We start from the raw sequence: 7,399 nt of genomic DNA on the forward strand, positions 1-7,399 counted from the left end.
GACATTCACAGTCTTGACTTTATACACCTCTGGTTGTGTATTAATAAAGTGTATGTAGAATTGTCTTGCTGAACTGAACATGACATGTCTTGCAAATGCATCATGTGGATGATGATATATCTTGCTTCAAAAGCCATGTACTGTATAGCGTTATTGTTGCTTTCACAGATATAAAAGTTACGAGTATCCTGAATACTGAAATACCCCCAAATAATAACAGATGCTGTCTTTTAAATTCTGAGAGGATGGAGGATACCTCTCCTTTAATATGGAGAAACTTTGATCGACAAGACAGATTTTATATTGTCTTAGTCCATCTTAAATGAGTGTGTGCCAAGAGATACCGCTGCATCTCGTTCATGTTTCCATTATGTTTTTATGCTTGTTTTCACTTGTGTTTGTTGATACACTAATGAATTGGGCTTGCTTACTATTTTCAAAGAGACGTAAAGGGACACAATGCAGAAAGGGAAACAAAACAAATATATTAATGTATACTATGCAGTGATCTCCTTCTTAGTATCATGTGTGTTTATCTTTTTGCCTAAAGCTATTATTAAATATGTCCAAGATTATTAAATGCAATTCAAATTTTACAAAATCATTTGCAGTGTTATGTTGGGTTTAACATTTATTATAGTCTGTATAATATTTTACAGTATGAACCCCATCCCCATGTTTACTTCTAGAAGATTCTGAATCTCTGAAAAGCTTATTCTGTCTTAGATCATGTTTTTTTTCTGTAAAATGAGGTTGCAATAAAATTCACCTTTTGCTGTCATAAACTTCAAATTAAGCTTAAAAAATACAGTTTTTTTCTTTTTAGTCATTTAAATTTAAACACTGTTAAATGTTTTATGTGAAGACATTAAATGTCCTGTGGAGACATTTGGCTGAAATGAAAGTCGCTGCACCACAACACACAGATTTTCTTTCAGTGTTGGGGTCAGGGAGTCATTTGATTGCTGAGGGAGGTCGATGGTTTGGCCTTTGACAAAGACAAACATTCCCACTACAGTGCACACCATCAGTGTCTCTGTGTCCTTGGTCAAAAGCCTAAAACCATAAATTGATTATGTGCTAGAGCCACTCTAAAGATGCTGTCAGTTGTGATATCTTCAAAAAATCTAAATCAAAAGATAATCTTGAAAGAGTCTTTTCTTCCTCTCTTAATATTCTGCTCCCACAGAACCGTGATTATTACAGCAGTATGATTCTGTCTTTGCTTCCCTGCTTCGTCTGACATTAATCAAGATTTAAAAGGGCCAAAAGACTGGAAGTCAGTGGAAGATGCAGCTGACTGTGTGTACTATGGAAACAGACTCAAACCATTGTCCTACATGCTGTTGTGCTGCAAAAACAGTCTGAAACTTGCTGAGTGTGATAACAAAGAATTTTGACGGTGTGTCTTGCTGGAAACATTTCCATGGATGTCCTTGAGGCAGGTTCAGTAAAACTGTGATAACATTCTAGGAACAGCAGCAGACATGCGTCACTGCTCTTCATGGACCCCACCCCCATTTCATACATTTTGATAAGGCTAGTGCTTTCAAGACAGCTAATGTGGCCTTTTCCATTTCCATTTTTCTTTTTTTTTTATCTTGCTGTTTAATACTTTTTATGCCTCAGTGATTTATAACCAAACCATCACAAGACCTCAGCTGCGTGATCAATCACCTGCGTGTCATGTTGCACTAAAAACACTGACCTGTGTGTAGCTGCTTTTGGAAATGATCTAGCCTGAATCCAGCCAGGGGTGAGCTTTAAACTCAGTGGGGGTGGGGTCCAGACTGGTGCCTACTTTATTGAAAAGGGGCTTATTTATACAATAAGATATGAACTAATATTTACTGATGGAATAATTAAACTGAACAAATACGTGTCACAGTTTTGCATCTTTCTGCCATTATTTCTAGCTTACGTGCCATCATGTTGTCCTTTATGCGTTTGTGGTTGATGTGATTCATTCATGCTTCTCTTGTTTCTGATCACCATCAAGCAGATCTCTTGATGTACGTTTTTGCACCTTTTTAAATGGATATTTGGACATATTTGAACTATTTTAGTACTTGTGTTTCTTTCTGTTACATTTACATCCTTTCTCAACTAGTTTTTCATCTTGTCAACATTTTATACCTTTTGTTTATGCTTTGTTATTTGAGCCACTTGTCTTTATGCTAATTTGGTTTATTTTTATGCTTCTTTAGCCTCTGCTGAGGCTGCCTTAAGTCAATGTAATGATCTTTAGTGTGTTGTAGAGCTGACATAATTTTTATATCATAGTTTTACATATTTCTAGGCTGATGCAGATTCTCTTTCGCATTTAGTGTGGAATCATTTCATGGTATATTTGTTTCACATCGCTTTCTGCTTTGCATCCCTTTTGATCTAATTTTCATCATAGGCTGTTTGTTTGGTCTTTGTGGCGCATCCCTTTCTGTTCAGTGAATTCCTTTTTCGTTTAGTTATGCAGCATCTTGTGACTGTCTTGCACGTGTTTGTAGTCGTTTGATTTCCTTTCCAGAACAGCCACCCTCAGTCTCTGATTCAGGGAACCTAGAACCTGAATCAGAGACTGCACAGTAATCTATGTCACTTGTGCTGCTTGGAGACCAAACATAAAGTCAGCATAAAGTTTCTATAATGCAGATGTGAATATTTGCAAATAAACCCGTCTTAAGGCTCTTTAGCTCGTTGGAACCCTGAGGCGACTCTTCGGTCGCTGTCTGTGGTCCTGAAAGTAAACACGCTCACATCTGCCTCTGCGTTGTATTCCTGTTAACAGTGAACCCAGAAAACTGTCTGACGTAGCTACGTGTAGTTTTTGGATGTTTTTGTGAAGCTGCACGCAGGAAGTGAAATTCTTTGACTGAGCATGAGTCACGCACATCGTGTTGTCCACAAACCGCATTCAGGAAGGGTTTGGACTTTTCTGCAAGATACAAAATGTCAGAGTTTTATGAATAAACTTTATTTAGATCATAGACACACGCATGTGACGAGAGGGCATTTAAAGTTTTTATTCCTCCACCCCACTCTCTCTTTTTTTTTTCCCAATTCAGCATCCCCGTGTAAATAATCTAGATCCTCCTCTCAGCGCATCCCTTGTCGACATAACAGTCTCACTTTGTTGCCTCTGTGTCTTACGAGGTGTGAACCCCGAAGGAACTGACACCCGCCTGCAACTCTTCCTCCTCCTCCTCCTCCTCCTCCTCCTCCTTCTCCTCTTCCTCCTCCTCGTCGCGCTGCAGCAGCAGCCAACGCGGTGAGTGCGTCCTGCAGCAGCGGCAGCGGCTCCACCAACCGCACGTGTCCTTTTTTTTTTTTTAAAAAAAAAAAAAAAAACCAGGCTCCGATGTCTTGGGAGTAAAACCACCAAAAATATATATTTGGGTTTATAAAAATTCCGATGGCTTCATCTGTAGACGCCTGTCCATCTGACAGTTACACGTCGGTAAGTTGCTTTGACTTGTTATCAGGAGCGCTGCGAGCTCTTACTATCATCTTTGGCTTTTACTGCAGCTGATGCGTGAAGCGGACATCCAGGGGCTTCTGGATGCTTTAATAAGACTTTCTTCTTTTTTCTTTTTTTTTCCGCTGAATTGTTAAAAGACACGTAGGGAATTTAATTTGGTGTAGTTGGTTTTTTTTTCAGTGATGCTATGCAAGCGAAGGTCACCCACATGATTGATTAAATATATATTTACAAATGCCGTAGTCGTGACAATTAAAAAAAAAAGAAGAAAGAAATAAAATGGGGGGGGGGGGGGGGGTATTGATTGTGTACCATCAACGGGTTTTAAAAAACATATCATTAATTGTAAATGAGGGTGTTTTGGTCTCCCCCCGATATAACACAAATCCCCTGACATATTTTACAACAGAAAAGAAAGAATCTAAGCGCGCACTGGTTACCACACGACATCTGGTATTATTGGAAAGGAAGATCAACATGAACGTGTTGGAAGAGCAGCCTGATTACTTTAAATGGATGCATTATAGCACACATTGACAGGTAGACATGCAGTTCACGTTTACAGCATTGCATCTGGGTTAAGAGGAGGCGTTGTTCTGGATCGGTTTCAACTGAAAATGAAGTGTTTAGGTTTCAGGATCACATGTGGGGAAGGTTGACATGTTGGGAAGGATGTTTTATTATTATTATTATTATTATTATTATTATTATTATTATTATTATCATCATCATCATCATTATCTTTGCATGAGGTAAATAGCTATGGAGGTTGCAAACACTGTCAATAGATGCAGACACACACATTCACAGTCTTGACCAGGTATTGTTTGTGTCTGCTTGTTTTTTGGTTTTTTTTTTTTTGGTTTTTTAGGTTTTGTTTGAAACCCATGCACATAAAACATTATCTGTCTGCTTACCTTAAATTTTACTGGAATAGTTTATGTCATTGAACAACTCTGAATATTCCCACGGCTTTGAACAATTCATATCATTTTTCTAAGTGACTCACAGTTATTCAGAGCTTAACCAAGCAGACTTTCTTGGCTTTACAGCCCCCAGGATAGTTTGCTGCTAAGTCCATCTGCTCTTTCCTGCACCAGAGCTCTTTTTATACCACAAACATATGGATTTGCTCAACACAGAATTGTTTTCGTCTTCATTTGGAGCTTCCAGATACACAGCTGCTGGGACATTCTGGTTAAATAGATCAGCAGCAATGGAGCTAACTCACCCTGCATCTGTGCTCCTCTGTCTCTGCATGCGTACATTTCTTTCTTTCTTTTTTTTTTTTTTTTTTTGGCATATCCACCGTTGCTGCTTAATTTCAATCCTAAACGACACATCCTCCTCTACATTCATTTTCTCTCCCCACCTCTCTCTCTCTCTCTCTCATTCTCTCTCTCTCTCTCTCGCTCTCTCTCTCTCTCTCTCTCTCTCTCTCTCTCTCTCTCTCACTGAGCACAGTGTGTCCTATTACTTGATGAAGCATCCAAGAATTGCTTTAGAGGTAATTGGATTCAGTGCAAGAGGGAAGGGACAGAGTGGAATTTGTCTGTATGTGAGCACATGAATTATCTTCGGGAGGTTAGGTGATTGTGTTTGTAGTCTGCTGTTTTGCTGATTGCATGTTCTGCCTCTGCTGGTGCTGGCTGGTGTGTTTTGTGTTTTTTCGGTGAATCATTGTGTTTTCAGGAAGCTGTGCAGATGAGTAAGGCACTAGGCGAAAGTAGGTGGGGAGAAGGTCATTTTTAAAGTATGACTCAAGGCACATAAATTTTTATTGTCTTGAAGAAATTTATGTGATCTTTCAAAGCTTCTCCCCTCCGGTGATCCATTTGTCCTTCAGAAAGTCTCACCTTCAACTCTAGATACTACATCCTTTTTGTCACGTTTTCAGACTAATGTTGCATCAGTGATTGTTGGATAGGGTTTACTGGAGTTGTTAGTAATATTAATTTATGGATTTCTCTTAGAGGCCAGTGGGTTTTTTTTATGTTCATGTTATTACAATATGCAGCGTATCAGTCTTTTATGATATATTAAATTTAAGCTTAAATTTGTTTATTATTTTTCTAAACCAATCTCAACCAATCCAACTTTTTTATTTTTTTGCAAATATTTGCAACATGTTTTGACTGAAAAGAAAATTTTGACACCATGGTTTTGTGTAGCTGCAATGATTCACATGAGTTTCTTTTAAGATTACACAAACTACTTTAAATCATTAATGTGATATTAAATAATATAAAACATAACTATGTTTTTTTTTTCAATTAATTATGTTCTATCAAAAAATAACAGAATTTCTCAAATATTTTCACTTTTACTTGGTTAGTAAACTTGTTAGGGTGAGAAAGCAATCAAAGTTTAGACTAAAATGCTACATTTTTATAAAATAACCATCACCTGCATGGATCACAATTTTAAAAGTGACAAAATTGTGTCACTTTACAGTTGGAATAAGCCAGAAATAATTTTGCATAGTCAGGGTTGGACATCAAAATACTTGCTTGGGATTAGAAAACAATGATACATAGAATTTAAATATATGTTTCTCACTTCATTACATCATCTTTAAGGTTGCTACTTTTACATTTTACAAACTTTTGTTCTTATAAAGAGCTGCACAGAAATGTGGTGGTCAGCACTGTTGTCTCACAATAAGATCATTTACAGGGCTTTCTGTGTGGAGTTTGCATGTTCTTAATGTGCATGTGTGGGTTCTTCTCAGTACTCAGTTCCTCCCCAGTTTTCAAGTTGTGTAATTGGTGTCACTAATTCTACCTAGGGTGAAATTGAGTGTGTGTGATTTTTTTTTCTCTGCAATGGACTGGTGACCTGTCCCTCAACCAGTAGTTGTTGGAATGCTCTTTAGCCCAGTATCACCCTACATTGTAATAAACAGGTATATAAATGAAACGGACCGTCTTATAACCATTAGAAGTTCAATTATACAATGTTTCAGTCTGAATGACAAAATAATTAATGAGGTTATGCTGTATTTGGAAGTAGGATGATCTAAAAAAAAAAGGTAGATTTACCACCATTTACTGATGTCCAAAGGGACATCATAAGATCACTTGCTTTACTCAGCCAGGACCCAAGAAAAGATTTAATTGGTGTGTTTGCCCAGGATACTGTCACGATACCGTTACAGAAATTGTAAGATAGAAACATTTTTTTATTGTGTATTTAGTAAAAGAAAGAATTCAGTTAATGTTAAGCAATTCTGTATCTTATAATTAAGTTTAGATATACAACTGATGTCTGAGCTGAAAGTGAAATTTTGTTTAACAATACTGATCTTGGTTCTATGTTGTGTGACACTAAGGTCTTTCTCCCTTCTTATAAGTGTTTTTTTAAATTATCTAATATAAAAATTTGTTTTACATTTTATGCAAAACATAAGGAAGTTACAAAACGTGAAAGAAAAATGTAGGAATGTGATGGTTTTGGAGTTTCGGAAAGGTTGTCATTCTCAAATCTTTGCATTGTGTGACAGTTTTAACCAATGCAATGCATGTCTGACAAACAGACGTAAGCGCACAACTAGAAAGTGTAATAAATTTATCATTTTAAGCCTCATTGTTGCATTTTGCTGTTTTTTTTTTTGTTGTTTTTTTTTTGCTACACATACTGTTGTGGAACGATGCCTCTCTGTCTGGGAAATTCACCAAAACCCAAATACATTCACTTATTTACTTTTATTCATTTTATAATATAGCATTTTCCATCTTAACACGTGATTCAACAAGTAGTGACTTCAAGGTTAATGCAAGGCCCTATGATCAATGTTCTTGGCTTCCCACTAAGCATGTTTACAGACACACAGAAATGAAAGGATAGTTTATTTATTGGGCACCTAAAACTTTAAAATGTGTTACATATAAAGCATCACAACTGTGGATAATAAAACATGAAAGG

The sequence above is a fragment of the Telmatherina bonti genome (assembly GCF_933228915.1).
Source record: "Telmatherina bonti genome assembly, chromosome: 7".
NCBI lineage: Eukaryota > Metazoa > Chordata > Actinopteri > Atheriniformes > Telmatherinidae > Telmatherina > Telmatherina bonti.